The 10,761-nt window shown below is 37.5% G+C and overlaps 2 pseudogenes; both read right to left on the bottom strand.

Moving 5' to 3' along the window:
* Positions 1–384: 384 nt before the first annotated feature.
* LOC125860095 (CO(2)-response secreted protease-like) lies at positions 385–3,820 on the bottom strand (annotated as a pseudogene).
* A 1,498-nt stretch (positions 3,821–5,318) lies between these two features.
* On the bottom strand, positions 5,319–9,293 carry LOC125853641 (CO(2)-response secreted protease-like; annotated as a pseudogene).
* Positions 9,294–10,761: the final 1,468 nt, after the last annotated feature.

Here is a 10,761-nt window from a genome sequence, read left to right as displayed (position 1 = left end):
GTTTCACGCTATGGCAAATCCAAATTTTCGAGGTTACGAGTGTCACAATATTTCTAAACATAGATATTGCCAGTGACACCTCGAGAATGTTTACTAATCCGGGTGCCATCATTTAGTATATATGCAACTTTTTCCATATATACATAGAATATATGAATTCAGCCAGAGGTTTGTGAGTGCCGTGGCACCTCCTACTCCCTTGGTTGATCCGCCCCCGGCTGCACATGTTAGCTATATGTATCAAGAAAATAAAGACTTATAAAGCAAGAATATCATGAGAAAAATACAGTTTCTCTATTGAGAACTTTTTATTCAGGATTCATATGAGTGCATTGCTTACAGCCCTCTTTTTTAGACTGGTTAAGTAGCAGATTAATGAAAATATTACCAAAGGGAGGCAACAAATGGACTTCGAATGTTGTACTTACCATGTTATTGATCCAAAAAATTCTCTCTCTAGACATTGCTTTGAAAGTCATTTGATAGCTCAGTTTCTTCCTGTCACTTATAAATTTCAATTTCTTTGGACTCACTTCGACTCTCAACACATCTGGCGCTGTTATGATTGCTGTACATTCTGATTCTTCGTCACTAATTCTAGTTAGCGTTCTGGTAACTTCCTTGGTTTCTCTTACCTTGGACAGAGAAACAGCTATTGATGGGTAGTTCATATTAGACACTGAATCATCACTGGAGCCTGTGGGGCATGGAAAATCGTTTGGTAATGTCTTTGAGATGAGTTTTATTGTTGATGTGTTATAGCCTGTAGAGCAGAGGAATTGCAGGTAGTCTGTGATCTCGGTCTCGTAAACTAAACCTGGTTTTTGTGGTCCAGACATAGTTGCTACTCCTGCCCCAAAGGCATATGGCGTGGCAAGGGATTCTCCGTATACACTATTGACTATTGGACTCTTCAAATTGCTTTGCTGAAAAGCTATTATAAGAAACAAGTGGGGGTGGGGGGGAGGGGGGGATGAGACTTTTCGTAATGGCCATTAATTGGTGCTCTAATGTACTTAAACTATTATCAGGTTGCTACCTGTGGTCATTATAGCTGATCTGATTGCTGACAGACTCCATGTGGGATTTTGAGACTTCAGTATTGCAACAATTCCAGAAACATGAGCACAGGACATGGAAGTACGTGAATTGATGTTAAATAATGGTGGTTCTTGGCCAGACCGTGTCAATTTTGTGTTATTTGCGGGCCAAGCTGCAAGTACTGCAGTCCCTGGTGCTGCAATGTCCGGCTGTGAGCACATGTCAGAAACCATTTGGTATGTGATCTACTGATAATCTTGCATGAAACATATGTTCTGTTATATAACATAAGTATGTAAGTAATCACGAGCCCTTACTGCCCCTTTGGAGATGGATATCCAATAAAATTGGAAGTAGAAAGAAGTCTAGCATGGCATTACGCAAGGGGCACAGATCGAACAATGGTTCAAAATTTGAAAAAAGAAGTTTGAATAAGGAGTGCTTACTTTTAGGAGGCTTCAAGTGTTATAATTAAGGCCTCTTGATGAGAAGAAAGCCACAACAGGAGCCGGTTTGAAATTATCTACAGTAACAGTTGGTAAAATTGTTGCCACCGGGTTCCTTTAGAGAACAGGAAGGTGTCATTAGCAATTTGGTATGTGCTTATTGAGAAGTAAAGTGAGTACCTTGTTGAGTTGATGTAAGAGAGAATCTTTATGCCGTCTTCTTGAATGATTACTGCTCCCGGAAATGATCTTATTTTTGGTGCTGTTATGAGCTCATCATCAGGAAGAAGTAATATAAACCCGATGCCACCCTTTTTTCTTACTTCACCTAACCTATCATTGAGTGAATAGTCATCGTCGAGATGTTCACAAACAATAATTTTTCCCTTGACTTTGTGTTCGTCTAGTCTATCTGGTTCACAGTCTCTGAAACATTGCTCAAGTTAGTTGGAAGTATGTAAAAAATTTAATTCCTAGTGAAGCTTCAGAAATGGAAACTGGTACACTTATCAATTTCCAAGTACCTTGCGTCACCGTCATAAACAAATTCCCCGTGTAATTTGACAGATAGACTGTCCAACAACGGATAAACGGGAGATTTATTGAGATCGGAAAAGCTTAATACCTCCACCCTGAAAATCAACAAGGGTATTTGTTAGAGTCTCACATTGGTTGGGAAATAGACTGGTAGCCTGCTTTTATGGACTTGAACATTCCTTCCCTCCTTGAGCTAGCTTTTGAGGTTGAGTTAGGGTCAGGTGCCATGTCTTTACAGTATTAAAAGACGTTCTTGAAATAATAGATAGCTAGTGGCTATATCGAATAACTGTGTTCTTTTTCTTTTAAATACCTTAATTATCTTGTTCCCGCCTAAGAGAATATGTGTCTCAATGTTTCTGTCAATAGTTGTTGCAGCAACTGTGAAAATCCAAGGAGCAACATTGACCACAGTTTCTTCTAAAGGACGATCGTTTCCAGCAGAGGTGACAACAAAAATGCCCTTCTGTACAGCATGGAAGGCACCGATGGCGATAGGATATCTTGAGAACTCGTCCTCTGCTCCAGCTGGTTGACCAATTGATAAGTTGATGATATCGACCCTGTCTGCAATAGCATCATCAAAAGCTTTCATAATAGCCGATCCACTGCATCCAGTAGGATTGCATATACGGTACACTGCAATCCTGGACGCTGGAGACCCGCCCTGGGCAGTTCCTACTGCTAAGCCATACTAGGATGCACCTTCCACTGGACTCCCTGCTGCTGTGGCTACAACATGAGTACCATGCCCGTCGTGGTCCGTAGGTGTCCCCGTTATAGGTGATTCAAATGCGCCAGGATCGTCATAAAACCTTGCTCCAATCAGTTTCCTGATACAAGACCACTTACAAAAACTTCACATAGTCCATATTGGACACACTAAGACGGATCCAAGATTTAAAGTTTATGGGTTCCTACAGCAACCTCAAGCTACTGGTTCCGTGAACCCATAACTAACACACTGGACCCGCCACCATGGACACAAAAAAAGATTGTTACCTGTTGCAGTTGGAAGAATTAAAATCATAACCTCTGGTGCAAGTGCCTTTCCATCGCGATGGGACTGGACCGATACCTATGTCATTGAAACTCTCCGATTCAGGCCATATTCCTAAAACATAATCCAGGATGTTATTTGATTTACTATTGTTAGTAGTAAAGAATGAACAAAGTGCAATGAGATTTTTTGCAGTTTGGTTCCTAGTTACCGTAGTCCAAAAAGCCAATTATGGTGTCTGCTCCATTTGAGGTTGAATTCGAACGGGATCTGTAAGGGAAATCGTGGTCCAGATCGTATTGATCCCTAAGAAAATTCCATGATCGCGTCGTGTGTGGTTGAAAAACTGGATCGGGAAAAACAGAGAACTCCGGGTTGTTGAGCAATCGACTGAGCTTCGTCATCTGTTAAACGTGCTGCGAATCCTGAGAAACTTTTTGGGTAGCTGTGCACCACTGCTTTCTTTCTCCTAATGAAGTGTAAAATGTAAATTGTTCTTCAATTAGAGGAAGTGTAATAACAAGGTATGTTGCTTGGACTCCGGCTCGAGCATCCAATTACAGTTAGACTGCTCTATAACAATATTTCGCTATAGCAGCTAAACAATAACTGGACAAACGATGACATACCTTGTTGTGAGGGAACTCATAAGCTGAAGGTGATCATCAGATGAACTCTTGGAACCCATGTAAACAATGTAAACTCCATGGCCTTCTGCTTGAGAAGCTGCCTTGGATTTTCTTAGAACAGAAATTAGGAAGAGACAAAACCACAACACTAAAGAAGCCCTTTTCATGTTTGTGCCCAAAACTTGATGAAAGTTAGTGGTTTATATAAATGGGGGGAACAGCTTTATCTATTTTGCTATCTTCCTATATGTTTCCTAATCTTTAATTGTTTAAAAGTATTTTGAATTTGAATACACATTTGCATATTAAAATTTATATGTCTCAATCTGAATCAACCTAATACTATATCAATAAAATATTTTTAAAAAATTATATGACGGTTGGTGGTAATGATAGCTAGTTGGTGCTAGTACTTGTGGGTGCCAATCAGGTTGGTGTTAGCTAATGGTGGATGTTGTGGATAGTAGCTAGCTAGTGGTGATGGTGTGGCCGATAATTATGATGGAGGATAGTGATAACTGATAGCTAATGACGAAATGAATGATGAAGGTGGCTAATGGGGGTTATTGTCGATCACTAATGATTAGTGACTATTGCGGTAATGGTGATTTGTGGTGATGATTGTATGGTGGCTTGTTAAGTTGTCGGTTAACTATAGTGATTGACAATGACGGTGGTTAAAATTGAGGATAATGGAGTTGGGGGGGGGGGGGGGGGGGGGGGGGGGGGGGGGGTAGCAGTTAGCGGTGAAGTGGATTGAGTAGTGGTGAACTGTCATCTTTGTATAAATTCTTTGAGATTTGAATAATTAGGATCAAGACTTTCATTAAATGCAAACAAATGAGACTTAAATAATCTGAGTGATTAGAATTCAAACACACTAAATAACTAAAATTAAACCTTCATTAAATACAAATAACTGATGTGTGTCAACTAAGCTGTACAAATTCTAAATTTCTAATGTGGTGTGCTATTTTTAATGATCACGTGATTAGTTTTATTAATACTATAAGAATCATTATGAAAAGATAATTAAAAAAATTTGGAAGTGTTGTCTCTGTGTAATCCATTTGAGAAAAAAAAAACCTTTATCAATTGCGTGTGCTGCTTTTAAACTAGATATGATTGCCCACCGACTTGGGTTGTGGTGGAATGGTTAGGATCCCTCCACCCATAATCAAAGGTCTCGAGCTCAAAGCTACTGGAAATTGAAAAACTCGTGTTAAAAGCGTCACTCCCAGAAATAGACCCTACAATACATGAATCCAAATTTAATTGGACTGCAGAATCAGATTCTAGCTGAGAAATTAATAAAAAAAATGATTGCCTGTGCAATACCAAAAATGATTGTAAAGTCAGAATTCTAGTATGCTGTGTCCACATTCAGATTGCATATGCTTAAAATTAACCTAGTTATCATTGTAAATTGATTTGAGATTACTGTAGGAACTCATAGACTTCAAAATTCGTGTCTGTGCGTTTTCACTTGTGGCATTGCACAGGAGAACTAAGTCGTGGAGGCAATTCATCCTCCCGAAGTGGAGGCATAATTCGCATAGCACCCTTCCTAGAAGGTGGTTATGAGGTTAGCTGCTCTTTAGTTGTATTGGTTTTTGTTGTTAATGGTAATGTTTACATTTGTTACCGAAAAAACAACAACGAGAATATCATGAAATCTTTATTGAGAACCTTTCATTCAGGATTCATATGGTGATACAATGTTCATGGATGCATTGCATTGAATACACCCTTTTTCTTAGACTGGTAAAGTAGCAGATTGATGAAAATGTTACCAAAAGGAGGCGACAAATGGACTTCGAACCTTGTACTTACCATTAGTCCATGTAATTGATCCAAAAAATTCTCTCTCTAGACATTGCTTTGAAAGTCACTTGATAGCTCAGTTTCTTCCTGTCACTTGTAAATGTCAATTTCTTTGGACTCACTTCGACTCTCAACACATCTGGTGTTGTTATGGTTGCCGTATATTCTGATTCTTCATCACCAATTCTAGTTAGCGTTCTGGTAACTTTCTTGGTTTCTCTTTCCTTGGACAGAGAAACGGCTATTGATGGGTAGTTCATGTTAGACACCGACTCATCACTCAAGTTGGCAGGGCATGAAAAGTTGTTTGGAATTGTCTTTAAGACGAGTTTTATTGTTGATGTGTTATATCCTGCAGAACAGAGGAATTGCAGGTAGTCTGTGATCTCGGTCTCGTAAACCAAACCTGGTTTCAATGGTCCATTTATAGTTGCTACTCCTGCACCAAAGTCATATGGTGTGGCAAGGTATTGATCTTCGTATGCACTATTTTCTATCAGTGGACTCTTTGTATTGCTTTGCTGAAAAGCTACTAAAAGGAAACAAAAGGGATTGAAAAAATGAGACTTGTTTTCGTAAGATCCATAAATTGGAGGCACTGATATACTTAAACTATTATCAGGTTAGCACCTGTGGTCATTATAGCTGATCTGATTGCTGACGGACTCCAGGAGGGATTCTGAGACTTCAGTGTTGCAACAATTGCAGAAACATGAGCACAAGACAAGGAAGTACCTGAATCGATGTTAAATAGCGGTGGTTGTTGTCCAGACCGAGTTACTTCTGTGTCGTTTTCGATCCAAGCTGCAAGTATTGCAGTCCCTGGAGCTGCAATGTCCGGCTGCAAGTACATGTCAGAAACCATTTGGTATGTGATCTACTGGTAATATTGCATGAAAAAATGTTCTGTTTTATAACTTAAGTATGTAAGTAATCGCGAGTACTTACTGTCTCTTCGGAACAATACTATCATGGCACTGTGCAAAGGGCACAGATCGAGCAACAACAACAACAAACCCAGTGTAGTCCCACTAATGGGATTTGGGGAGGGTAGTACACAGACCTTACCCCTAAATTTGAAAGAAACAAAATTAGAATAAGGAATGCTTACTTTTAGGAGGTTTCGAGTGTTATAATTAGGGACTCTTGATGAGAAGAAAGCCACAACAGGAGCCGGTTTGAAATTATCTACACTAACAGTCGGTAGAATTGTTGCCACAGGGTTCCTTTAGAAAATACAAAGGTGCAATTAGCAATTTTCTGTGTTACCCAACAAGTGCTTATTTTGAAGTAAAGTGAGTCCCTTGTTGAGTTTATGTAAAGAACGAATCTTTATGCCGTCTGCTTGAGTAATTACTGCCCCAGGAAATGATCCTGTTTTGGGTGCCGTTATGAGCTGACCATCAGGAATACTTGGTATAAATCCGATGCCACCCTTTTTCTTCACTTCATTTAGCCTCACTTCTAGTGAAAAGTCATCGGTGAGATGGTCACAAACAATAATTTTTCCTTTGACTTTGCGTTCATCTAGTGTATCTGGTTCACAGTCACTTAAACATTGCTCAAGTTAGTTAAAAGTATGAAAAAATTTATTTCCTAGTGAAGCCCCAGAAATGGAAACTGATACATTTCAATTTCCAATTACCTTGCTGGACCATCAAAAACAATTTCCGAGTCTAATTTGACAGATAGACGGTCTACCAAAGGATAAACTGGCGACTTCTTGAGATCGGAAAAGCTAATACCTCCACCCTGAAAATTAAAAAGGGTATTAAAATATGTTCTTGAAAAGATAGATAGCTAGTGGATATATTGAATAACTATGGTTTTTTTCCTTAATTAGCATGTTTCCACCCAAGGGAATATGTGTCTCAATGTTTCTGTCAATAGTTGTTGCAGCAACTGTGAAAATCCAAGGAGCAACATTGACAACAGATTCCGGTGAAGGCCCATCGTTTCCACCAGAGGCAACAACGAAAATGCCCTTCTGTACAGCATGGAAGGCTCCGATGGCAATAGGATTTTTTGAGAACTCGAACTCTGTTCCAGCTGGTTGACCAAATGATAAGTTGATGATATCGACCCCGTCTGCAATAGCATCATCAAATGCTTTCATAATATCCAATCCCCTGCATCCAGAATAAGGCTTGCATGTACGGCACACTGCAATCCTGGACCCTGGAGACCCGCCCTTGGCTGTTCCTCCTGCTATGCCGTAATAGGATGCACCTGCCACTGGAGTCCCTGCTGCTATGGCTGCAACGTGAGTACCATGCCCATCGTGATCCCTAGGTGTGCCCGTAAAAGGTGTTTTAAATTTGCCAGGTTCATCATAAAACCTTGCTCCGATCAGTTTCCTGATGCAAGTCATTTCTATCATTAACTTATTTTTCCAAGACCACGACACACTGAGACGGGTGATTTACAAGAGTGACCTTGGAGGTGGATGGTCCTGAACTTTGCCCCATAGGAAAAACTTCAAGTTTTGATTTTTGACCTTGAAGATTTGTTCATGGGGCAAACGTAGGTCGAAAGTTCAAGATCATTATGTGTGATTTCCCACACAAACACAGATCCAAGGTTCAAATATTTATAGGTTCCTACAACAACCTCAAGCAAAAGCTACTAAGTTCCCGTGGACTCAGGGCTAACACACTGGATCGGTTACTCAAGACGTTTAACAAGACACAACCTATTACAACTGGATGATTTGAAATCATAAGGGAAATTGTGTACAATATTGTATTGATCCCTCAGAAATCCCATGATCGCGTCGTGTGTAGTTGAAATACTGGATCTGGAAAAACAGATACAACTCCGGGATGTTGAGCAATCGACTGAGCTTCATCGTCTGATAAACGTGCTGCGAATCCTGAGAAACTGTTTTTGTAGCTGTGTACCACTGCATTCTTTCTCCTGATGAAATATATACAATGTCTCAGAAAAGAAGCTCTTCTTTGTCCAATACAAAAGAAAGATGTAATAACAAGCTATGTTGTTCAAAACTCAGGTGCGGATATCCTCATATAGGTATGGATTTAGAGGTCGGAATCTTCATCATATCGTGTACTTGGCACGCACTACTACAAAATCATTATTTTCTCACTGAAAAATGTTTAGTCCCACACCCACATCGTGTTGACACTTGCTACGAAAAATTATTACTTCTCCAATGAAAAATGTTCAGCAGCCATTCCCACAGATATTTTGATTGAATCAGTGAGAAAAGAAAACGTGGTAATGTTTCCATATGGAAAAAATTAGGAAGTTTCCCACTATTTCAGTGATAATTTATTTTCCACCGTACATTTTTACAGTAAGCTGGTTCGGTGGGAATTTAGTGAGAAAATTATGTTTTATGGCACAAATTTTCCAATAATTCGCGAGGAAAAAAACCTTTGTTTCTAGTAGTGATGGGTGCGACAGGGATTTGGAAGAGTCTGAGCTACTTAGATAACAAGTGAACAACATGAAGTTTTAGCAGTACCAGTGATGGAGCCAACATTTTTATTTAAGTTGTTTAAAATATTACAACATGTGTCATCATTTCAATATATAACAATCAATCAAGTTTTCTTTGAAATCGATTTTCATGTTATGTTATATGTTATTCATAACAATATTTCGCTCAAAAATATCTGGACAAACGATGTCATACCTTGTTGTCAAGGAGCTCATAAGGTGAATGTGATCATCAGATGAACCCTTGGCACCCATGTAAACAATGTAAACTCCATTGCCTTCTGCTTTGGATTCTCTTAGAAAAGAAGATATTGAGAATAGACAAAACCACAAAACTAAAGAAACCTTTTTCATATTTGTGCCAAAATTTTTATCAAAGTGTGGTTTATATAAATGTGGGTGGGGGACTTGTTTTGTATTGCTATCTTCCTATCTCTTTCCCATTCATCATTGATGGGATTTTTTTTTATTTTATTAAAATCCAAATGTTTGATTTGAATGTACGTCTGAATAACAAGGTTGTATTAAGTTTAGTGTTTGGATGTCTGAAGTTGAATATTAAGTTATTGTATTAATATTTGAATACTAAAACTGAGACTTTGTTATTAGTTTAATACTATAGCAATAAAATATTTTTAAAAAAATATGTCAATTGGTGATGATGATGACTATTAGTGATGATTGTGGGCAATAGATAGTGACTAGTGGTCAATGATAGTAATTGATATGGTGGTGACTGATAATTGTCATGGATGACGGTAATGTCTAATGGAATGATAAATGATGAAATTAAAGTAAGGCAATATACAATGATGATTGATTGTCGTGATTGTTGGTTATTGATATGGTACATTGTGCTTAATGATGATGATTGCAAATGATGATTAAAGATGCTGACGGTTGATTATATTAATTATGGATTATGATAGTTACGTTGATAATGATGGATGGAAATAGTGCTCGTTCATATTTTTAAAAAAATACGTGTAATAATTAAAATTGAAACTAGAAAAATAAATTCAATCAGATGCATAATTCTAAAATTCTAATCTGGTGTGCTATTTTTAATGATCACGTGGATCATGAAAATAGAATATTAATAAATAAAGTGGCAGAGAATTTCTTTCTTTCTTTTTATATATATAAAAAAAGAAGGTATATCTTGAAATGAGAGTATTACAAATATAAAAATAAAAAATCAGTGTGGCAGATCTTGAGAAAATTCTCTTATTATATAAGAGGGAGTTTATGATGGGACATTGTAATGTCCAATCATAAACTCCCTATATAATATATAATATAATAAATCATTTTTTCTATTATATAATATATATTTATTTTTCTACTATAAGNTCCAAATTTTATTTGTGTGACATAAATTGAGACAACAAAAATAACATATATTGGGTCCATTTTAATTTATTTGTCTTATTTTTTTTTGGGTTTTTTATATTTAAAAAATGCGTAAAAATATTATAAATCATGATAATTGACAACATAAAATATGTTTTGAAAAAAAATACAAAAAATTCCACTCATTCTTTAAGTGAATCTAAAAATACTATAAATCATGATAATTGACAACATGAAATATTTCAAAAATGTTGTATGTGGATAGTCTTATTGTGCCTTGAATAGCGTCAAATAAAGTACAAGTTTGTGATAAAAAAACTTATTCCTTTATCCACGCAAACAATCGCTTCAAAATCTCCATTATTAGCCCCAAAACATACCATTTATATTATTGGGCTCATGCCCGTGCATAGCACGGGCAACATTACCTAGTAATAATAAAAAGAAAAATGTGTGGCAGATAATAGTA

The sequence above is a fragment of the Solanum stenotomum genome, chromosome 1 (genome assembly GCF_019186545.1).
Source record: "Solanum stenotomum isolate F172 chromosome 1, ASM1918654v1, whole genome shotgun sequence".
Lineage (NCBI taxonomy): Eukaryota > Viridiplantae > Streptophyta > Magnoliopsida > Solanales > Solanaceae > Solanum > Solanum stenotomum.
This window is presented reverse-complemented; position numbering and strand designations above follow the sequence as displayed.